General features: G+C 40.9%; 1 protein-coding gene and 1 long non-coding RNA gene across 11 annotated transcripts in view; one reads left to right on the top strand and one right to left on the bottom strand.

Moving 5' to 3' along the window:
• Nucleotides 1-24,720, top strand: part of LOC120531595 (rap1 GTPase-activating protein 2-like) — a 443,280-nt gene that overhangs the window by 306,227 nt on the left and 112,333 nt on the right. The gene's annotated exons all lie outside the window — the stretch shown is intronic.
• On the bottom strand, nt 6,607-8,793 carry LOC120531597. Of its 2 annotated transcripts, none has more exons than XR_005634121.1 (3): nt 8,637-8,793; nt 7,088-7,819; nt 6,607-7,005 (listed from the first exon to the last, which is right to left on the bottom strand). It is a non-coding gene; the product is annotated as an uncharacterized LOC120531597 (long non-coding RNA). The 2 variants fall into 2 exon arrangements; XR_005634122.1 differs by having other exon boundaries at nt 7,707-7,819.

Raw genomic sequence — 24,720 nt, 5'->3', positions numbered from 1 at the left:
TACATTTACTTTTATTTGTTTCATGTAACTACAAATCAACCAACAGTAGGAAAGATCACAGAGCAAAGGTTTTTTTTCTTCTTCAATCAATTAGATTGCCGGTTCTCAACCTGTGGGGAAGTAACGAAAAAGGGGGCGCGAAGATGTGAAAAAATGAAAACAAGAATCAAAAATATGGAAAATACATCAATTGAAACCAAAATAAATGAACTTAAACTACATTCTGACACTAGAAAAATAAATATAGAGTTAGATAAATGTTGATAAAAGTTAAGTATGTATAATAAAACTTGTAGCGGTGTATCAGCAGCAAAAAATTTAGGAATAAATTTTGTTAGGGTTTCAAAAAAACGTTAGGGGGTGCGATTAAAACTGTTATGAAAACTTGGGTCGCAAATACTTGGTTGAGAAACGCTGAATTAGATAATGGGGCCTGCAGGGGGCTCACCAGCTCCCCAACCCAACACAGACAGACGCAGACACAAGTTCAGCACAACACACAGGCTTTTAATTGTTGTGGGAAACTCTTCCCAATCGTTTCCCACACAATATGCACAGTTTGAAGACACAGTACAGCACACAGCAATGTTTTTCCCTTCTGTCTGTCTCTCCTTCCATCTCCACTCCTCCTTCAGTAAGCTTTACCCCTCTTCTTCCCGACTGTTGCTCCTAGAGCAATGGTAGACAGCTCCTTTAAAGTAATCCCTGGAAGTATTTCCAGTGTCCCGAAGGCTTGGCCCAGGATCACTACTGGGTAAGGCTGGAGCCACACAAAATAGGGCTCCCCAGTCCCCACAGCACCCCATGGTAGCACCCATGGCATCCAACAGGGCAGAATCTAAGGACTCCAATTCCCATGATGCCCTGTGGGAAAGCGTGGTGCTGCCACAAGCTAGGGAGGCTGCCATCTAGCAATCTGTGGGAGATAATGCCCTGAGCGCACTCTCTCTCCCTGGTCCTTCCTATGTGGAGTTGTCCTGGCCAGGTAAGGGCCCTGGCTGTCCCTCACAACAGATATTCACAGAACAGATGGGTTTTAAGTTGCTGCTTAAAAAATTGAGGGAGTCAGCAGTTTGTGGGTAGCCTGTTCCACCAACTAGGAACTACACAGGAAAAGAGCCTGGACTGAGACTTGATACCATGCAGAGGCGGCATCATCAGATGCTGTTCACTGGCAGACCTGAGTGGGCGAGGAGGAACACAGCACTTCAACAGAGTCTCCATATGCGCAGGGGCTGACCCATTAGAAACAATGTAGGCAAGCGTCGGGGATTTAGATTTAGTTAAGTGTAATGAACTTTACACAACCTTGATAATTTAAGTAAACATCACCTTCCTTTCTTTCTCTTATTTTACATAACCCTCCTATGTTAACTTTGCTTGTTTTTATCTGAGGAAATTAGAAGGAAGAGGAGGAGGAGGAGGAGGAGGTTGGGAGCACGTGCAGATAGCACGTTGCCACACTCTCTACACGACAAGCAAATTAGAAAGAAACAAAAAAAAGAGCAGTCACTCAGTAATACAAACTAACTAACTAAAATACACTTCCATGCAAACCTCTTACTTGTAAATGACATTGGCCCAAGTCCGAATAAGGAAGTGTAAGTAAATGTTAAAGGTAACACATTTTGCAATAACAACTATAGCTTATCGAAGCTGAACCCAGCAAGCCATCTGAATAACTGTGCTTTTGCTGCAGCTGACCGTGACTTTGGATTCTGTCTCTGCCCCCATGTCAGTAACACAACAAATTTACCTTGCAGTGGCTTTCAGGGCAGGTCGGGTGAGGCCGCATAATCCATATTGTGTCTCCTCGCTGAATAGAAGTGGATGGGGGTCCGCTTTATAATATTCAAACAAACAATAAAAAGCCCTCAGTTTAGCTTCTCATTGTTGGGGCACCTCTCTCATGACCCTAAATTCGGCCCTCTGCCTTGCAATGGACTAATGTTCTCTCCAGGCTTCATTCCTGGTTTGCCGCTAATGCCACTGGTAAACTCTGGCTTTCTCTGCTTCTATAATTGAAGAAGTAGGTCTAGAAAATGGATGGCTGGCTTATGCGCTTTCCAAGGCTATGCTAAGATGGTACGTGGTATTATCTAAAAGGTGTAAAAGATTAGCCCGGCTACAGACAGACACACAGACCAACAATGTCCAGAATACACACGTTTATTGTCCTTTGGCAGAGCACATTGCACAAACCACAGTTAAGCTCCATCCTTCCTTCCTTCTATTCTCTGACCGCCTCTACTTCTATCCCACAAGCTCTGTCTTCTTCCTCCTGACTCCAGCTCCCTTGCTGGAGTGAGGCAGCCTCTTTTATAGCACACCCGGAAGTGCCCCAAGTGCTCCTTGATCAAGTTCCGGCAGCACTTCCGGGTGTGGCAGAAGTGCTGCAAGGGAATCCGATTCCTCTTCTGGTAGCACTTCCGGCTCCGAAACTGTCCAAGTGCCCCCTGGTGGTGGCCATGGGCCCGCGTAGGGTTGAGATTCTAAGGTCCAGTCCCATGGCCCTGATGTAAACCAGGGAGGCTACCCTCTCGTGTCCCAAGGGAATTACTGCTGGTGATATGTCCACTCCCACAGTCCTCTCCTCAAAAGGGCATCCCGGCCGTCTATCACAAAGGTTAATTTCCTTTTAAAATATGCCTTGTAACTAATTAGCATAAATCAGTGGTCTACAATTTATTTTTGTAGCTGTTTTTATTTATCAGGTAGGAATCAAAGAAGTTTTGGACTGGATTGCAAGTTCAAATTTTGGACATGGAGGACTGCTAGGCTTATTGAAATGGCCAATGTTTATGGGTTTTGGGATCTGTAATGCTATCTGGTTGGTTCCTTTGTTCTGTCCATTATTGTTTGGGGTGCAGGTTGTAATTAGCCATGTCAAAGGGCCGCATTCAAATGTGGCTGACTAATAACTGGAGCTGTGAAGGTGAAGCCCGGACAGATTCTGTGTGCTCAGATTTCTGCATCTTTATAGGATTATACGTTCAAGCTGAATAGTTTATTACCCGGCCATTGCCTTCACCTTGCATGAAACCAGGTATTGTTGTCTTTGTTGCCACAATTTTGTTGATAAGTACAGTACAATTGTAAAAGTGATTTAATCCCTTTAGTGCTGAAAATCCAGTTTTGTGTTTCATTTGTCAAGTACATGAACCATTGCCACTCATGGGTTGTACAGACCTGAGCAGTAAAGGAGGAGTCCATCCCTGCTATTTTATGATAAGAAGTGCAGTAACTGTGGCTCAGTGGAGTGTCAACAGCCTCTGTTATCTGCTCCTCTGACCACCTTGTCAAGGGCATCGCATTTCTGGAGGCAAAGGCTTCTTGGCAGAGCCAATGACATTATGCTACCTGTGCCAGAAGACAGCAGGGCCTGGGAAACCTGCAGCTGGAGTGCTTGTGTCATCTCACACGTCTACAAAACATATCAGCCAAAATGACTTCAATTGCTGCAGTTTTTCATTTGGGCTCAAACCAAACCAATAGGTAATATCCGCATAGAAAAGTGAATAAAAATGAGGGTAGAATGGTCAGGCCACTAACTGGAATCACAAACAGTTAAAAAATATATATAAAAATAAATGGAAACAAAAACTATCTATCATCTGAATGTCCGTGAGAAGTTTTATGGCTGCGTTTTGACTTTTTGTTCATGTTGTCTTCATTATTACATTTTATTTCTATAGTATATTTATTAATTAATTGATTTATTTAGGGTAGCAGGGTGGCACAGTGAGTAGCACTGCTTCTCCATGGATACAGTAGTCCAGGTTTGAATTGAGTGCCTGGTTGTCTTCTCCGTGTCTCTTTGGGTTTTATTCTTGGTACTCAATGGGTACAAACACATACTCTGCTGAAGCCAGAGAAAATGTATAGACTTTTTATCACTTTACACCAGGGGTCACCAAACTACAGGTTTTCATTCTAACCCTTTTCTTAATTAGTGACCTGTTTTTGCTGCTAATTAACTTCTTTTGAATTAATTTAATTGATTTGTTTTTTTTAAGATTTGTTCCCTTGAATGTCTTCATCATTCCTCTGAATTGCTTCATTTCTTTCCTTAAATGGCACCCAAACAGAAATGAAATGTGACATGAGTGAGCCAACAGAAGACCAACTAGGTCAGGGCCTCAAACTCCAACCAGTTTCTTAATTAGGTGCTGACTCTTGTTGTTAATTAAACCCATTCTTTAATTCCATGGCTTGTTGCTGCTGTCATTGTGCAATAGCAGACATTTCTGAAATTGTTGATTTTTCTCTTTTCTAAGAGCACTGTTAAAATGTTTTGTGGACCTGAGCAGATCAGCATTCCTGAGACCTTCATCTTTCTTTATTTTCAGATATTGTATGATCGACACAGTTTGCCGGTCATGTTTTGGTTCATTTTGTGTCTCATTACTGTTTGGCTGCTAATTAAGGAAAAACAGTTAAGGGGTCAGAGTCTTCAAGAGCAAGTCAATTAAGGTGAATTCAAAAGCAGTTAATTAGGAGCAAAAACAGGTCACTAATTAAAATAAAGAGTTAGAATGGAAATCTCCAGCCACTGGGGCCCTCCAGGATCGGAGTTGGGGACCCCTGCTTTAAACAGAACATACGTCTAAAAGAACATATTTTAAGTTGATTTATTGGTGCAACTAGTAACAAAGGAAGATGTTAAGTTTGATAGCCTTTTCATTTTATAGAATACTTCAGTTACACTTTAAAGTAGGTGTAAAGTCATGTTGACACACTATTAATTTCTACCATAATTGTAATGACCATTCTGTATATCTGATGATTTCTGATTTTAAAATCTGGACTCCTAACTAAGGCAGTGTGTTGTTGTACTTAAGGCTTTGGACTTCAACCCCAGAGGTTGTGGGTTCAAATCCCACTACTGACTCCATGTGTGACCTTTAGCTAGTCACCTGACCTGCCTGTGCTCCAATTGGAAAAACCAAAAAGAAGTATAACCAATTGTATCATAAATCTTGTAAGTCGTGTGGGTCAAAGGTGCCAGCCTAAAAAAGTAAATGTATGTGTTCCTATGATGGATGATTTAGTGTCACCGGACATTCAGGCCTTCAAATCCCAAACAAAAACTCCGGGAGAAAAACTTCCTTTACAAAATGTACAGCCATCAAGAACTGAACTTCCATTCAAATAGGGGCCTGGTGCCTGGCTTACCATCTCTGTTATGTGCCATCTTTTTCAGTGAACAAGCCTTTGTAGACATATCAATAGGAAAGTAAGGTGTAAAGCTTAAGTTTAAATTAAGTTCATAGACACGCTGCTGCTAAATATTCACAGGCAAATATACTTAATACTGGGAATGTCTGTTAAACATCTTAGATTCACGAGTAGCAATTTGCGTAGTGAGCACTTCAATGAATGAAACCTGTTATCTTTACAACGGTTGACAAACACGGAATGTAACTTGAACACAACACATCCTCCAAATACGAACCTGATTGAAAGAAATAATGATAATCAAATCCTTGATGACAGCTATACTCATAACAGTCACAAAACAATTACATTGACAATCATGTTACGTTATTTTTAAAATGTTATGTTATGTATCTCGCAAATATCATATTCGTCTTAGGGATGACAAACGCCTTAAAACGGTCATAATAAGTTTTCAGTACCTTGGCTTCCTCCTGGATGAGAGTCCATGTGTTAAAAATGTCTCTTCCTTTTTCCCCAGTCCACAGGAGCAGGTAGCTGCATTTCTCACTCTTGTCTTGGCCTTTTAGTGGGCCAGAAAACATCAGCTCCACGTTTTGTGGGAACTTTTTCCATTCTTCTGGCAGGTTAAGAATATCCCAGTCAATTTGTGGCGAGGGAACTCCAACAGAATCCATGACTGTCCTTTATTCTGACACCATGTCTTGTTTTCACAAATTGTGAAAAATGAAATGATGGCGAGACTTTCTTTTAAAGTATGCAGGGGAAGTTTATTTATTACAGCTCTTACATTCACGGCATCTGTGCTCTAAATTAACTTCCATAATAGTAACCTTGAGGTCCCTTTTTTTGGTGCCTTCCTGATGACATAAGTGCCTAAACCATGCCTGATAATAATACATTTCAATGACATATGAATATTACAGTGATGACCTCGACAGACATCTCACCACCCATATCGCTACTCGTAAATCTAAGATGTTTAACAGGCATTCCCGGTATTAACTTTTTGATTTGCCTGCGAATATTTAGTGGCAGCGTGTCTATTGGATTGCTGATGATGGACGGCTTTATATGGGCAGGCACTCAATTACGTGGGAGGCGTGGGTATGGGAGAAACGCAATATAGGCAGGCAGCCAACTATGTGGGAGGCGTGGTGATGGGGGACGCAACTCCGCCTCACACGGCGACCAAGCTGCAGGCTATGGCCGTATATATGTACGTAAGTAGGATTCAGTTATGACCGTTAGGCATAGAATTTCGAAATGAAACCTGCTTAACTTTTGTAGGTAAGCTGTAAGGAATGAGCCTGCCAAATTTCAGCCTTCTACCTACACGGGAAGTTTGAGAATTAGTGATGAGTGAGTGAGTGAGTGAGTGAGTGAGTGAGTGAGTGAGTGAGTGAGTGAGTCAGTCAGTCAGTCAGGTCAGTCAGTCAGTCAGGTCAGTCAGTCAGTGACTACCTTTTATTAGTATATATTCACATTAGAACTGACACAGATACTCCATCATATAATGTTAGCACAAGCAAGCTGATGATTTTCTCAGAATCGCAGAACAAGGTGCTTGGGTGTTTGAGCCCAATTCCAAGCCACTAACCCAACAATTAGAAGATAAAAAGACCAACAAATCCTCAGAACATGAAAATATATTATAATGGGAAAACAGAACAGTAGTTTGACCCCTCACAAGAAAAGAGTAAGAAAGAATCACATGCCTAACATTACCACTAAAGACATTACTGTTTTAGCCTCAGCCCCTGGGGTGTCTTCAACTGGAAGTTGGCTTTTGGTACGCCATCACTCACACTGCTTCTTTCTTCTGTTCTGTTGTTAAAAGAGATGAGATACAGCATCAAAAAAGCAGGACAAGTCCTTCTTTTCATGTTTCATTAAAAAAAAGAATTACTTTATGATGTAGATAACCTGCTCCAGATCACTTCTAATAGATGTGAAATAATGGGTTTTCTTTTGTGTCCAGGTCTAGCGACAGACTGATTTTAATTAGATTTCTCTACGCCAGAGCCCTCAATTCAGCTCTCTTTGTGCCTGGCCATCCTTTCAACCAATCCCACCAGTCGGTGGTGCAATCAGCAGCAAGAAGAAATGCCAAGCGTCAAGTGCTTTTTTTCTGGGAAGAAAATGTTTGTCTTTGCCAAAATGTCATGCTCTTTCAAAGCTTCTGGTGCATCAGACAATAATTTCACAATTAACTACAGCAAATTCAAAAGGCTCTTGACTACCCCAGTTTAAAAAAAAAAAAAGAAAAAAGGAAAAACTATTTGGCAGTCTATTCCAAAATGAGTATTCAGTACGAGGCCACCTACCCAATCCTGAGCTTACTGTGCATTAATTAGCAATCCTGCAGTGTTTTTACAATTGACTTAAACCCCCTGAGCCCCTCTGTGGAAATTTTCTATCTGAGGCTAGGTAGCTGTGAATTACATTATTCCCTAGATTACAATGAAACTGCCGTTAATAGGACACTTTATTTCTCAGACAGCTTTCTGAAAGTATTTTCTTCTTACTTCAGTTGAATCGCAGTTTTTCTTGTGCTCCCACAATAAGTTAGGCTTTTCTCCCATATAGGAGTCCATACTGCTTTATAGCCAGGGCTGAACGTATCCGTGGGCTAACCTGGCTGAAATTAATCAAAACAGAGAGAAAAAGAGAGAGGTTAGCAGAGAGAGAGCACACGCTGGTACAGCACATTGCCACACCAACCATATGATAAATCAACTCAGGAACCCAGATTAGGGCCCAAGTGCAGCCATGCAACAGGTGACACCTCAGTACCACACTAGTTCAGATGGAATAGAATCAGTGGGAGGTTTTTTATGGTGGCTGGAGTGCCAGTTCTGCCACCAACCCCCAGGTTTTTCCCTGCAGGTTGGAGGGCCTACAATCACGGTCCTGGAGGGTCACAGTGGCTGCAGGTTTTTGCTCCAACCCAATTGCTTAATAAGAAGCACTTTTTGTTCAAGTAACACTTCTGCTTCACTTTAGTTGTCTCACTTATTAGGATTTTGAACCCGTATTGCTTATTTAAGCTTAAACAGCTGTACTGTTGGTTTTTAATTGCTCCTTATTATTAATAATATGCAAATGACAAAAGAGACCAGCATTTCTCCATTTAGCTTGTTACTTTTTACACCGGTATGTATTTATCAAACACTATTGGGTTTATTTAAATACTTGGAAGGAAAGTGAAGAGAAAAAAGTGAAGGACTGAGAATTGCTCATCCATTTTAGCCTTCAGATCATTTTGATGAAATCTAGGATATGAGAATTACCTGACATAGCAGAGTTACAGCACTAACAAGCCATTAAATTAAATCATTGGCAAAAATTGCTTTCTAATTAAGCAGCTGGGTGAGAACAAAAACCTGCAGCCCTCCAGGACTTTGATTGAAGACCCCTGGCCTACATGCAGGGCTGTATGCAGATTATCATCATACCCACGACATAGTAAAGAAATATTCCCGTCGCCAGACTTGCCGAGTGAGTCCTCTTTACTGTTTTCCTGAGACAAGTTGTCCACAGCTAGTTGCACACACGTTTGTCCCCCAGGATTACTCTTCTTCCATTAACAGCAGATAGTGCTGGAGTGCTGGCTGTGGGAACGACATTTGTACTGGCAGGGCAAGTTGAATACCTGCTGGTGGAGTGTGAAGCGTGTAAAGAAGGAAATGATTTATCATGTGCTAATTAAAGAGCACTGGAATCATTGGGTCATAGGGTCCTTTCATCAGTTTGGCAGGCCCAGCACTGACTCAGCTATGAACTGGCCAGTAGTGAGGAGGCAGCTTATTGGCCGAGGTCTCTAGGACTCTGAACAAATCGGAATCCTCATATGTGATTCAATCTACTCTTGCATTTTGCTTTGTAGTTTATACTATTACTATTGTATTGTATTCCTGAGATGTAAAGGATAGTTTGGCCATCTAGCTATGTAAAGACGATTACTTGTGCCCTGTTCTGTGTATTATATTGTATTTTTGGCACCCAGTGCACACCCAACATACTCCGAGATGCCTTTCCTAAGATTTCTTCCATTTTTTTTCCTTACTAGGGTTTTTTTGGGACTTTATTCTTGCGTTCTTAGAGAGTCAAGGCTTGGGGCTATCAAAAAACATGACCTATAAAAGCCCATAGCAGCACTCCTTGTGTCATAATAGTGACAGTTCTTCAGAAATGGCCAGTGCCAGTGATAACATCTAGTTCTAGTGATAGTAAAGCAAATGCGGGTGATGATTTTTCCTTAAACAATAGAATATGAGGTCATTTGGTATCATAAGAGTATTGGGCAACTATCAAAGCTGCCATTCAATGGATCTCCAGGGTGCAGGACAGATACAGTTAGGTCCTTAAATATTTGGACAGAGACAACTTTTTTCTAATTTTGGTTCTGTACATTACCACAATGAATTTTAAATGAAACAACTCAGATCCAGTTGAAGTGCAGACTTTCAACTTTAATTCAGTGGGCTAAACAAAAAGATTGCATAAAAATGTGAGGCAACTAAAGTATTTTTTTAACACAATCCCTTTATTTCAGGGGCTTAAAAGTAATTGGACAAATTAAATAACTGGAAATAAAATGTTTATTTCTAATAATTGGTTGAAAACCCTTTGCTGGCAATGACAGCCTGAAGTCTTGAACTCATGGACATCACCAGATGCTGGGTTTCCTCCTTTTTAATGCTCTGCCAGGCCTTTACTGCAGCGGCTTTCAGTTGCTGTTTGTTTGTGGGCCTTTCTGTCCGAAGTTTAGTCTTCAACAAGTGAAATGCAAGCTCAATTGGGTTAAGATCGGGTGACTGACTTGGCCATTCAAGATTTTTCCACTTCTTTGCTTTAATAAACTCCTGGGTTGCTTTGGCTGTATGTTTTGGGTCATTGTCCATCTGTATCATGAAACACCACCCAATCAATTTGACTGCATTTAGCTGGATTTGAGCAGACAGTATGTCTCTGAACACCTCAGAATTCATTTGGCTACTTCTGTCCTGTGTCACATCATCAATAAACACTAGAGTCCCAGTACCACTGGCAGCCATGCACACCCAATCCATCACACTACCTCCACTGTGTTTTACAGATGATGTGGTATGCTTTGGATAATGAGGTGGTCCGTGCCTTCTCCATACTTTTTTCTTGCCATCATTCTGGTAGAGGTTGATCTTGGTTTCATCTGTCCAAAGAATGTTTTTCCAGAACTGTGCTGGCTTTGTTAGATGTTCTTTAGCAAAGTCCAATCTAGCCTTTCTATTCTTGAGGCTTATGAGTGGCTTGCACCTTGCAGTGCACCCTCTGTATTTACTTACATACAGTCTTCTCTTTATGGTAGACTTGGATATCGATACGCCTACCCCCTGGGGAGTGTTGTTCACTTGGTTGGCAGTTGTGAAGGGGTTTCTCTTCCCCATGGAAATGATTCTGTGATCATCCACCACTGTTGTCTTCCGTGGACATCCAGGTCTTTTTGTGTTGCTGAGTTCACCAGTGCTTGCTTTCTTTCTCAGGATGTACCAAACTGTAAATTTTGCCACTCGTAATATTGTAGCAATTTTCCGGGTGGGTTTTTTCTGTTTTTGCAGCTTAAGAATGGCTTCTTTCATCTGCATGGAGAGCTCCTTTGACCGCATGTTGTCTGTTCACAACAAAATCTTCCACATGCAAGCACCACACCTCAAATCAAGTCCACGCCTTTTATCTGCTTAATTGATAATGACATAACGACGGACTTGACAGCACCTGCCCATGAAATAGCCTTTGAGTCAATTGTCCAATTACTTTTGAGCCTATGAAATGAAGGGAATGTGTTTAAAAAATGCTTCAGTTGCCTCACATTTTTATGCAATCTTTTTGTTCAACCCACTGAATTAAAGCTGAAAATCTTCAACTTCAACTGCATCTGAGTTGTTTCATTTAAAATTCATTGTGGTAATGTACAGAATCAAAATTAGAAAAAAGTTGTCTCTCTCCAAATATTTATGGACCTAACTGTATATCGGGTAGAGTACAGCATTTCAGTCTGTTCAGATTTATAAATGTGACTGAGCCCAGAAGACGTGCACAGTGATGTCCATTCTGAGGAGCTGTAATGCTTTCTTTGTACTTCTTATATATAGCATTAAGGTGTAAGACAAAAGCCCAAAGCTGAAATGTGCTTATCAACAAAACCTTTGCTTGAAACATCTTATACTGTAGTCTGCAGTTTACAAGTGAAAAACGTTTTACTTACATCTTAGGTGTTGGCATTTTTTTGACAACCTTTTGAAAAATAAACACACCGACAGAGAGATTTGCTAGAGTTTACATAATTGAACAGAATGTTGTTGCTCATGAATTACTTGTGCGTCAGAAAGCAAAGTAAAAAGTATCTTGTACAATTACTGAGCTGCCGTAACTCCACTGAATAATCTGAACGTTTATTGGTAGATTCGCAAAAGTGCTTGGAGTCTGCAAACTGGTCAAAAGCTAAACCTGCTGATGTTGTTTTATCTTTATTTTTATTTTACTTTCATTTTTTCCTAGTTTTACCTTTATAACTGAATATACCTGGCTTGTTGAAAATAATTTTGTGCCAGAATAATGTATACAAATACTTCCATCCCACTCTCCCTCTTTCTCTTCTACTCTTTTGCAAAATGCATAGTTAAAGGTTCATACTCATTTTTGTATTTCACATTTGACATGTCATACTGTCTTTGCTGTTCTTGTGTTGTGCAGTGATGGCTATCAAGTATAGTTTTAATCTTTGACATTGCATACTCTGCCTTTCCTTTTTTCCCTCTCAGTCTCTCTAGTTTATGATATATCAGAAACAGAAACCTTTATTAATCCTAAGAGAAATTATTGATGGTATAACTGTACACATAGACAAAGGTACAAGTAACACTAGGAGCAAGTATAAAAAATAAGCATGCACAATAAAAATATACATAGAATATAAATATCAAAATAAAGTACAATAAATCATCATTCACTAAGCTCTACAGGTACATGGTAATGAATACAATAAATACTGTGCAATTGAGTATCTTATAAAATCCCTAGTATACTAGACAGTAATAGCATACTGAGCTTGAAGTATCTCACATAATAATATCGCACATTAAGTGAATATACTGCCTATTCTGAGAATAAAACGTTATTCACGTGAAAGAGCAAGTTATTCCACATCAAAGTAGTTGAAGCTGTACTGGGACACCCATTAGAGAAAAAGGAAGCAGCTTATAGTGTGTGATTGACTGGAGGAGGAGTTCTAGAGTCTGATGGATGTGGGGAGGAAACATCTTCTGTGGCGTTCAGTGGTTCACTTTATCCTAGTCAGTCTACTACTGAAAACGTTCCTCTGTCCATCCATAACACTATGAAGTGGGTGATTAGCATTTTCAATAATAGACTGAAGTCTAAACAACGTTCTCCAAGCTGCCACACTTTGCAAGCTGTCCAGATTCTCTCCTATCACAGAGCCAGCCTTCTGAATTAGTGTGTTTAGCCCAATAATGTCTGCCACTTTAACTCTTTGAGGGCTGAATATTTTTTCCAAAAAACAGTTTATGAAAAGCAATGGTTGCACACAGAAATCAACAAAAAATGTCTGTTGCTGCATGCTGTGGCTGCCAGTTTGCCAAGAATGTGTAGCAGGCTTGCTGCCAGGCTGTCTTCGCATGGCTGGGGCAGCAGCAATCACAGTCGCAGTGCATTGCAATGTGGTTTCTACCTCTTATCATTGTTAAGTGGCAGTCCTACCTGGCGAACATTGTCAGTGTCACGATCAGCTGGGGTCCAATCAGCTGAACCTGGAACCTCACATTCGTTTTCGATCACTTGTATCAAAATCAGAGTCTGACAAGTCATAGTCCAGTTAAGAGATAATAAGCAAAATGTTGTCTGCGGAGTATTTTGCTTCACACATCCGCTTTGATCTCTTGCCAGATGTCAGTCCCATTTTTGCCGTTGTTTGTGCCTTGCTACTCACACGAGAGCAAGAAATCTCTGACAAACCAATGAATCTAACTTTCCTTCAGTCAACGAGAGTCCAACTAAAACATAACAGCTGGTTTTTTCACAATTTACAGTTGACTACCATCGTCAACTCCTCCTTTTGACAAAAGTCGACATCAGCCCTGAAGGAGTTAATGTTGCCCCCCACCTCTAGCATGCCACAGTGAACAAAATACCACTGGCAACCACACACTCATAAAACATCCACAGAATAGTGTTACAGACCCAAAAACATCAGAGTCTTCATAGGAAATACGCCTACTTTGACTATTCTTATATATGGACAATGAGTTCTTGGACCAGTCTAGCTTACTGTTCATGTACACCCCAGATACTTGTATTCCTGAATGATCTCCACATCCACATCCCTAATATAACTGGAGATCGGGATCTTCTTAAATTCACCACCAGTTCTTTAGCTTTACTGGTGTTGACCTGCAGCTGATTCAGCTCACACCTGTCATCAGAACTGTCCACTACCTTCTTATATTCTGTCTCGTCACCATGCCTGATACTTCCCACTATTGCACAGTCAACAGAAAATTTCTGCAGAACGCAGCCCTGTGTGTTTTGCTGAAAATCTGTGGTGTACAAGGTGAAAAGGAATTGTGAAAGAACTGTCCCTTGTGGAGCACAGCACAGTGTCAGACACACAGCCCTGTAGCCGCACATACTGTGGCCTTCCGGTCAAATAGTCCATGATCCAAGAAACCAAGGGAGCATCCACATGCATTGCTGATAGCTTACTTACCACTGTGGCAGGCTGGATGGTATCAAAAGCACATATGACTCATAATCTCAGATGCTGATTTTGAAGTTTCTTTGGCTGTCCATACACTTATTGCATTCTCTCCCACTACTTGCCCTTCTTATTTAGTGTTGACTTAAGCCACGTCTACTTCTTACCGTTAACACCAGGGGTGTGTGGCACTCCCAATATCTTGACAAAATGACGAAGGTCCAAGTCCTTCAGAGTCCTGGTGTTTCCTGTTTCGCTATATGGTTGTGAGACTTGGATGCTGTTTAGTGACCTGAGATGAAGACTGGACTCCTTCGGTACTGTGTCTTTTCTGAGAATCCTTGGGTACTGTTGGTTTGAATTTGTGTTGAATAAGTGGTTGCTAACGAAGTCCCAAATGGGTCACATTACCTGTATTGTGAGGGAGCGTCAGTTACAGCACTATGGCCATGTGGCATGATTTCCTAAGGGTGATCTGGCTCGCAGGATCCTCATTGTGGAGGACCCGAGTGGCTGGACCGGGCCAAGGGGATGCCCATGTAACACCGGGCAGCGGCAGATAGAGGGTCATTTCCGGAGGGTTGGACTGGTCTGTCTGGGGGGTTGCCAACCGGGGTCCTGAGCTGTTTCATCGTGTTGTGGGTGCGGCAACGTGCTATACCAGTGCATTCTCCCAACCTGACCTGTTCCCTCAGTACAGCTACGTATAGTCCCAACAATGGTTCAAGCCCTGGTGTCCCCTACCCTTTAAGTCCACCCTGTTTGCAGCCCATAGTAAGTAATATATGTCATTAAAAAATCCATCCATCCATCCATTATCTAACCTGTTATATCCTAACTACAGGGTCACGGGTGTCTGCTGAAGCCAAACCCAGCCAACAGGCAGGAAATAAACCCCGGGCAGGGCGCCAACCCACCGCAGGGCACACACTAAAATTGCCAATGCACCTAACCTGCATGTCTTTGGACTGTGGGAAGAAACCCACACAGACATGGGGAGAACATGCAAACTCCACGCAGGGAGGACCCGGGAAGCAAATCCGGGTCTCCTATCTGCGAGGCAGCAGCGCTGCCCACTGCGCCACCATGCTGCCCCATTAAAAAATCAAAACAACAAGACAAAACTGAAAAAGAATGGTGGCATCTTACAGTTGTAAAGTTAGAAAAAAGCAATAAATAAACTTCCAAAACAGTTCTTGTCCCTGCCCTGGCCTCTCTAAGCTGATTCTGTTTCAGAGATAAACTAAACACAGACTTCACAACCTGGCTAAACCCCTTCATATGTGTCTATCTCTTGAGATAATCCAGTTTCCATATCGATCTCTACAAGTTTGTGATGACACAAATCATGGATGCTGTCAAAACTGCCACATTTTACAGATCCTAATCTAAGGCTTAGAACTCCTAGGTGAATGATGGTGCCATTGGATTCAGAAGTAACACCAGTCTTTTTATTCTTCCAACCTGTTAGCCATCATTTCAGAGATTGGGAGTAAATTTTTCTTGTCCTTTTTTGAAAAGAAAACTCAAAAAAAAAAGATGTTGTTAGGGGCATCTTCATTTTATTTCTAAATAATGAATGACCTGATCTCTTTACTACAGTTTTGTCAGATCCCGTAAAATGCAACCAGGTGGGGTGAGCTGAACAGTAATATTTATTTATTTATTAAAATTATATGGACATAGACAGCCAGGAACCACTTCAACCACCACCAATGTGTGGCATCCACCTGAATGATGTGTCAGCAGCCATTCTTGTTCCAGTATGCTCACCAAGCATTAGCTGTTAGTTGGTGAAGGCGTGTGAGAGATGTGTAGCCAATAAGGGACAGGGGATGATAAGTGGGCCAGAATGACTAGTCTGTGGTGGGCAATTTAGCCAGGATATCGGGAAACACCCTACTCTTTCTGAAAGATCCCCAGGGATCTCTAATGACCACAGAGAGTCAGGACCTTGGGTTTGCATTTCATCCAAAGGGCAGCACCATGTTTTACAGCAGTGTCTCTACACTGGGGCATTGGGAGCCTACAGGGTAAGCACCCCCTACTGGAAATATGGCTTTTTACAGACAAATAAATATATACATAGTTGGATAAGCAAGTAAATAAATACATATACACACACACTTTGGTCTGAACACACACTGGAATGACTATACAGAAAGAAAATTCAAAAGAAAGAAAACTTCCGACTTAACAGTCACAGTCACAGCGTGGCATTATGCAGCCATATTACTGTTGGTTTAAAGGAGCCTCAGAAGTGTTTCTTGACACACATCTGCTGAATAATTCATTTTCTGAAACTCCTCACTGTTACTGTGTCGAAGAGAGGATGTGCAGCATTGTTCATAATAGCACTCAGTTTTGTTTTAATCCTCTCCTTTGCTGCTACCTTCAGTGTGTCCAGAGTACATCCCATACCTGATCCTGCCCATTTAGCTAGCTTGTTGATTCAGTGGGCCTCTCTATAAGTAATGCTACCAGCCCAGCATACTACAGCATAGAAAATTGCACTGACCATAGAAGATTTGAAGGATGTCCCCTTCCACATTAAAGGAACTGCTCTTCTCTTTCTTATATAGTTTTTTATAGTTCCTCTGTGTTCCAAGAAAAGTCCAAATCTTCATTAATGTGAACCTCCAAGTACCTGTAGAAGTGGATCTTCTCTACATGCACCCCCTGAATAGTGACCAGACATAAAGGTTCTTTGGTGCTTCGAAAGTTAATATCCAGTTCCTTGGTTTTGCTGATGTTAAGATACGGACAATTCTCTTTGCACCAAGAAGCAAAGTTCTCCACCTGACTCCTCTACTCTGTCTCATCCCCTTTATCTACACAGTTTGTTCCAACTCTGCTTTAAGACAGACAGGGGTTTTTTGAGTAATCAAAAGAAGTTGGGACACCTGTGCAAATTGTTTTCTTCAACTTGCAAGGCTTAATTTACTTTAATGGCTACAGAACATGTGTAGGATGTAATCTATTAATTGTAATATTCTAAAATTACTTTTTTTTCAGTTTTTGCCAACCTAAACTCTAAATTTAAACCTCTGGCAGTTTATCTTACCATTTCACCATTTTAGGTCATTCATTGTATTTCAACTGAAGAAAAACTGAGGTGTTCTAAAACTTTTGACCAGTAGTGTACATATGTTCTAATTTTAAAATTGAATTCCTATACTCCATTTTGTTTTTTTTTTGGTTCCCCTAAAGGCATGGTAGCTTAGTAAGAGCACCGGAATAGATGTCTTTTAGACTAATAATAATGTCAAGTTTTTCCTGTCAGTGCAAATTATTTTGTAGGCTTTCTTGCCCAGTGAGTCTGTAGGCTTGGAGTGTGAGGTGGGCAGGTATCTGTCAGTCATTTTTAGCACAACCAATCATATGTGGTGATGGGGGTGTCATAAAAGATCTAATTATCTGTGAAAATTCCTGATGATTGGTTCTGTTGAAAATAGTTGACAGATAATCTGCCCTCATTCCTGTGGTTAGAGGTCTGCAGGCATATCCTTCCCACACTCCTACAAGTGTAGACTCCTGCATTTTTTAAAATCTCATGGAGACACTTTCAGCTTCCATCTGGTAAATGAAATGTTAAATGATGTATTCTTAGATTACCAAAAATGTATATTGTGCAAGTGAAAGTTAGGTTATCAGTACAACTGCTTAGCTCCAGCATGGTCATTATCTGTGTGTGATTTGCATGTTCTCCCCGTGTTTGTTTGCGTTTTCTTCAGGTGCTCTGGTTTACCTCTCACACCCCAAAGATGTGCTTCTCAGATTAATTGGTGATTCTAAATTGACCCCCGTGGGCTTGTGCTTGAGTTGGTCCTGCTTTAAGCGCATTTCAGAATGTTATGTTAGTCCTCTGTACTGAAGATTCCACTTTTTGAGCTTGAATAATCCAATTCAGCATTTTAGGAAGACAGAGCTTATCTCAGCAATCTTGGGTGCAATTCAGCGACTGACAAAGGACAGGGTGCCAGTCTATCGCAGAGCAGATTGGCACGCATATAAAAATTTAGACTCAACTATTATTCTGTTGTGCACTTTCTTGGTTAGTGGGTGGAAAAATGTAGGAAAAGCCTGCCATTGCAGGATTTCAACTCAGGTCGCTGAAGTAGGTGTGAGGTAAAAGTGTTAACCATTGTCTTTTTCAGTAAACATACTGAAAAAGTTTGTTTTTGAATACTTTTACCTGTTTATTTAAGATCATATTGTTTGAATTCGTGATGACCCCTTTTAGCAATTAGCTTTTAAAGCAATATGCTTTGCTACTTTATTGCACTGTTGACGTGATGGTCATATCTGAGCTGCTCTCACTTGCACCATTTGCTGCCCAGCCAGTCAAGGCCATTCTCATCTCGCCATGTGTTTTTTTGTGTGTGTGTGTGTGTGTGACTGCAGTGATGCAGTGATGACTCAGATGTCCGCAGATACACCACCTGAGCCTATGAAATGCAGGCTGTATATCTGCATGAAGTACGCTACAATCAGAACAGAAGTCTGCCTTAGCCGGCCTGCCTTATCAGCCGAGGTGATAAATGACTCTCACTGCTCATCTAACTAAAAAGCTAATTTGGTTTCATTCTTGTGGTATCATCAGTGGACTGGCCTCACATGTACCCTCTGAAGGTTTTCAGGACAAATTTTCAAAGCCACTCCTCAGTCAGTTACCTGGAGCTCACTGTTCGTCAATGTCTGCCGTACAGCACTTCCTTAATCTTGATCCTGACAAAAAGTTATGTTTGCTGGATCTTTTAATGACAAAAGGAAGCCTTTAATAAGATTAAGTGCATAGTTCGCATTTTCATTTTTATCCTCAGATTACTTTGGAATAATGGTTTGGATTAGTCACTGGTTTCAAAGATTTGGGGGTGTTTCACAATGAAAGGTGTTGTGCAGAATAAATATTACAATGAATTGATTTCTAATGCTTCGATGGGCCGGCCACCTGCCCGGGGTTTGTTTCCTGCCTTGTGCCCTGTGTTGGCTGGGATTGGCTCCAGCAGGCCCCCGTGACCCTGTAGTTGGGATATAGCGGGTTAGATAATGGATGGATGGATGATTTCTAATGCTACAAGGCAGTTCTTTGCTATAGAAATTGTGGATTCACACCATTCTGGCGGTGACCTTCCTAAGAGGGGGCATTTTAGGGATGCTGCTCAAGCTGACAGCATGTCAATCAATCAATCAATCAACATTTATTTATATAGCACATATTCATACAAAAAAATGTAGCTCAAAGTGCTTTACAAAATGAATAGAGAAATAGAAGACAAAATAAAAGATAAACATAAGTCAACATTGATTAACATAGAATAAGAGTAAGGTCCGATGGCCAGGGTGGACAGAAAAAACAAAAAAAAACTCCAAAGGCTGGAGAAAAAAATAAAATCTGTAGGGGTTCCAGACCAAGAGACCGCCCAGTCCCCTCTGGGCAATCTACCTAACATAAGTCAAACAGTCCTCTTTGTATTTAGGGTTTTCATGGAAGGACCTGATGATGATGGTCACGTAGACTTCTGGCTTTCAGTCCATCAATGTTGGTGCATCATGATGCTTTGAGTAGGTGGTGGTGGCGCAGGCCGCCACCACAAAGAAACCAGAAAAAGAAACAGAAGAGAGCGTAGGGGTCAGTACGGATTTTAGAGCCACCATGAATAGTTATTATGAAGAATTGAACATACAGAGTATCAGGATTAAGTTAAAGTGAAGTTATAAAAAGGCCATGTTAAAGTAATGTCTGTGAATAAATAGGTGGCCCAAAGGCACACAAGACACTGGAGGGTGTCATTTACAAGACTATCTGCTCCATGATAAGTTAATAATATATTGCCTTTTTTGTGCTTTGGAACCTTTTACAAAAATGTTCACTGTGACAGGTCATTAATGAGCCCCCTTAATCCATGTATAGATTGTGCTTTATCAAATAAAGATGAACTAACTCATCATGTGGTCACACTTTAAATGAATTGTTTGCTTTTGTTGATTATCTTATATTTACTATATGATGAAGTGATCTTTTCATCTGTGAAAATTTAAATCATTCACAATATGCACACTTTTTATTTCTAAGTATAGTGCTTTTATGTAGCCAATGAATATTCATTTGTGGTTTAATTATACTGTTGGTGTCATGTTCAGGTCAGATTCCTAACAGGGCTACAAAAACAGCTTTCGGAAAATGGATGGAAAGATGGATGATCCGGTCATTGCAGGATTATTTCCTTTATCATTTTAATGAAATTAGCCAATGTACTGTACTTGTGCTGTTTTTATAACATGCTCAGCCGAAGAACTATGGAAAACCAGCACAGCCCTTCTGTAATCTACTTAATAATATCAATTACTGGAAAGCTGTGTTTTTGAGTGGATATTTGAGGGTCAAAGATGGGTTTTTGTTTTTCATTCATATTGTTTTGTTTGAGCTATGGATTTGATTTTTATGAACACAATAGACTTTATTAATGTTGTGTCAATCAATTCTAAAAGAAACAACCTGGAACTAACATAATCAGCTGTAGGATGGTGGCAGTATAGCCCAGTGACTAAACACTGCAAAGCACAAGATGGCCGGTTAGGTTATTATGTCTTTACTTAAGACATGTAATTTTAGAAATGTGGAACTTTGTACTGTTGTTGTCTGTAAGCTGTTTTGGGTAAGGATTATCCAAATAAATAAATGTAATGTAAGTTTACACCCGTCCACATTATTACATTTTCATTTACAAATGCAGACATTCGTCTCCATTTTCGCCTTTCATCCACACTACCCCAGCATTTCCAAACCCCTGTGACATGGTGAACTGACCATGGATATCAAAAGAAAGGGTGAGGTGCCAGCCTGGCAACCCTATGTAATTAAAGAGAGAGAAAAAAAAAACATGAATTATAGGGGTTTCAGCAGCCAAAAGGTGTGGCACTTTAGTTGGAGCTCTATCACCGTTGGTCCAACATGAAGGCCTCCTTCCGGGGACTGCCTGTTTATTATTGCATACCAGGTGGAAGGGCCAGAGCTTTCTCCGGGCACTGTGGATAGACAAGACGCTCTCCTTGCACATCTTCTCAGAACTGCAATGGAGACAGAAGAAATAGTTAGCACCAGGTCCCTGTCTCGTCTCAAGGTGGTATTATTTACCTACTAAGATCCTGAGGGGTGGTCTCCATGCATGCAAATGTGACACCCCAAAAACAGAGACTTTTGAAAATGTTCTGCAGAGCCATATACTTAAGAAAACACAGCCTCAACTTTGTGGTTTGGATGAGCGAAAGCGCAGACTCTGTTCTGATTGGTTTGTGCTTATTATGTAACCTTTCACTGGTTGGGTCTTACTCATTACAACATCTCATTCCCTGATTGGTCACCCTTCACGGTAGAAAGCTATATTTCAACATTGAGGACACCGAAGAGTTGCTTTCCATTGCGTTGGTTATGTTTCTTACCTGTATGCATCAAAATTGTGTTTTGTACAGTTTGAATGGTACATACATGTACAAAAGGCAAATAATTTATCAGTCACTATAGTTTTGTGATCAATCCCATAACCGGTGGCATTACTGTCCCTGCAAGGATTTTTCTGCACACATGCCCAGTTTAGACAAACGTCAATATCATATGCATTTTTTTAGTGGGGACGCAAATACTTCAGTAAATAATATGAAAATGTTAATATAGACAGATTGTTTTTTATCAAAAATGTAGTAATGTGGATATAGCCTAAGAAATGCCCACATGCTGAGCAGTTCTCTTTCAGCCTTTTGTGCTTGATTTCTGATTCTGTACATTTCCTTCCTCGATATTTATCAACTCTAACTGCCAAAAACTTTCATCAAAGTGACTCATCCAGGACCAGCATTTTGGAAATGAGAAATAAGAAGGCATCCATACTGTCTACCTTTGTCAAAAACTTCAGGAAATGCAGCGTCTCAAAGCTGCATCAAAATAGCAATTCTCCAAGAAAACGCAAGACCTCAGGATCAATTAAAGGGGACTCAAATTTTGAGGTTACGGTTATTTATTTCCTGCAAATGGCCATCTTTAAGAATACAACACAAGTAATTTGCTCTTTCAGAAGGGTGGCCTGTGCTGTATTTGAGGGCTTTTAGTTGTATTTCATTTCTCACTGAAAGGTCGGTTGGCTTGTGGTAGGGATTAGGTAGATAATGTTAATTAATGTTTCAGAGAAATACTGACTCCAAATGTTGGCAGCTGAGGGGCTTTTTTACACATAAACTACAGTATCAGAATCTGCCAATGGACAAAAAGTCTCTGCTATGCCCATGCTATACCCACATTCTCAGAGGGGACAGTTTATTTTTGTGCCTGTTTAAGCTTTTAAATAAAATCCTGCATGAACTCTTCATTTTCATTTAATGCTTAGACATTGAAAGTTCCAAATGGGATAGACAGGTATCCCAGCAGGGAGTCGGGAAGATCCCTTATGCAGACAGGAGGCCCTACTGAACACAAAGGCATCCCGGCCGAGAGAGGGAAGTATATTACACCCGGACAAGACAATGGACAGACATTCCGACAAAGAGAGAAGGCAGTTCCTTACTTGGAAGGGAAGCCCCAGGCCAATGGACGAGTGTCCAGACTCAACATATTTATAGCACCTTCCCTGGAAGGGACAGAAGAGGAAGACAAGTAAGGACTGTCTCTGGGGGATATTTATTCCTCCTGGTTGCTAGATGATAGCAGCCCTCAATATCAGCACCCATTCAGGAACCAGCAGGGAATGCTAGATGTTGTATTCTGGCAGCACAGCCCTGTTGGGGTCCATGGATGCCACAAGAGGGCACTGCGGGGAGATGTACTCCCTGTTTTCTGGGACTTCTGTGTGATCCGGAAGTAATTCAAATGGCCAACAGTCTTCAATTAAAGGGACCACACTCCCTTCTCCAGGTTAATCGGAGCTGGGTGAAAGACGAGCAACACTTGATGGGAAGACGACAGTATAGTGGAGAGAGAAAAGGTGATATGGAGGCAGGATAACAGTGTTTTGTGCTTCATTTGTGAGGTATTGTGTATTAAAGCGCTCTTTATTTCAACCTGGGACTGTCTTGTGTGTGTGTTTGGGGCTTAGGGCTCTCTCTGGTGCCTCCTTGACTTCACAACATAAGTAAATCTAGGAGTTCTCCATTAGATCTTAAGAGCTTTATTAAACTAATCGTCATTTTCTGAGCATGAATCAGGTGATATGATGTCCATGCTTCATAGGAGTTGTCATCATTTTGGATCCTCAAAGGTCACCACTGTTCATTTCCATCATTAGGTCCGCTTCCAGCATTACTAGGTGGTTGGCCTCTGAGGTCGGGACCCACGTGCAATCAACACAATGGGATAAAAGGATGGCTTTGGGTGTAAATCTTTATCCGATTTGTGGATACCATTTAAAGTTCATCTTTGTGCTCTTTTCTCGCATGTACTTTTGGTTTCGCCCCTCTTGTTATCTCTATCACAACTGTTGTGGATTTTGTTTCACTTTTTTTTATTTATTTCACACATCTATCATTTTTTGCTCAAACATTTATCTGCCAGTTCGCTGATAGAGTCCAAGTGTCATTTTTTCAGATGTTTATGGATAGTTTAGTGTTGGGACTGTGAAGTGACATGCCTGTAAAAAACTGATGTTTGGTTCAAGTGAACTGCATTTAAATGTAGCATGACTGTATCCATGTGTGTGGGAAAAATCACAATGCTTCTGAAGGGTGCACTTGTGTGTGTACCTTGCAGTCAGCATAATACAACATCCCCAAAATTAGGCAAAATTTAGCAATACAAGCAAAAAGAAAAGTGAGTAAAAAACTGAAGAAAAAAGGCAGAGAAGAACATGAAATGCTGATAATGGACTTCACTTTATATGGTGCATTTTTAACGAAGCGCAAACATACTAGTTGCCTTAAGAAGTACAGATACATTGCTTAACTGGAGCATTTGCAGGTTAAGCGATTTGTTCAGGGACTTACAAAGAGGTGAGGTGGGGATTGAACAAGTGCTTTTGGGGTTTTAAAGTTCAACATCATGACTACTATAAAGCTATGTCTGCTATAAAAAAACACATACATGCTTTAGAAGCATTAGTTGCAGTGTATTAGGCACTTGAAAGAGAATTTCTGGGGAAGGGTCACAGTAGGTTAAAACTGTGTTTTGTGTTAAGAGAGCTCCCCATGAAGGGCAGAGTAGGCCTGTCTATCCATCAGTGCTCTAAACCTGTCACTGTACCTTTGCACCCACTGCAATAAGCTACCAGTCCTCTGTGGGGCACACCCACACTCACTGGCAGCAGGCCATCGTCGATTTGATAATCTCTTTATCAGTGTGTGTTTTTGGTCTGTGTTTCCAGAGAAAACCATTCATGGGCACTGAGACAGCATGTAAACACACAAAGTGCTATATATACTGTAAATGTTCTAGGGGTCCGAGCACCGTGAATCAGCCTCAAATTCTAAACAGGACAGAAAGAGGACTGTTACAAACCATAGGTAAAGCACATCTAATATCTATCTCTAATCATGCCACATTGTAAATGATAGATGTTTTTGTGAAATAAAGGGATTAGGCAGCGGGCAATGGGAAATATTCAGTAGTTGGCAGCTGGCATCACATTAAAGAGAGATTTTAGATTAGCTTGATCTTTAAAAAGAAAGTTGTCTCCTGAAGGCCGTATTTGCAGCATCCTTAAACAGCATTATATCTGTCATTTACCTTAATGATTTGCTGCTTGATTAGTCCTTGTACATCAGAACAACACATTTTAAACACTAGTAAACAACAATAGTAAAAA

Source organism: Polypterus senegalus, chromosome 6, assembly GCF_016835505.1.
Source record: "Polypterus senegalus isolate Bchr_013 chromosome 6, ASM1683550v1, whole genome shotgun sequence".
Lineage (NCBI taxonomy): Eukaryota > Metazoa > Chordata > Cladistia > Polypteriformes > Polypteridae > Polypterus > Polypterus senegalus.
Note: the sequence above shows the minus strand (reverse complement) of the source record. Positions and strands in the feature narration are given on the sequence as shown.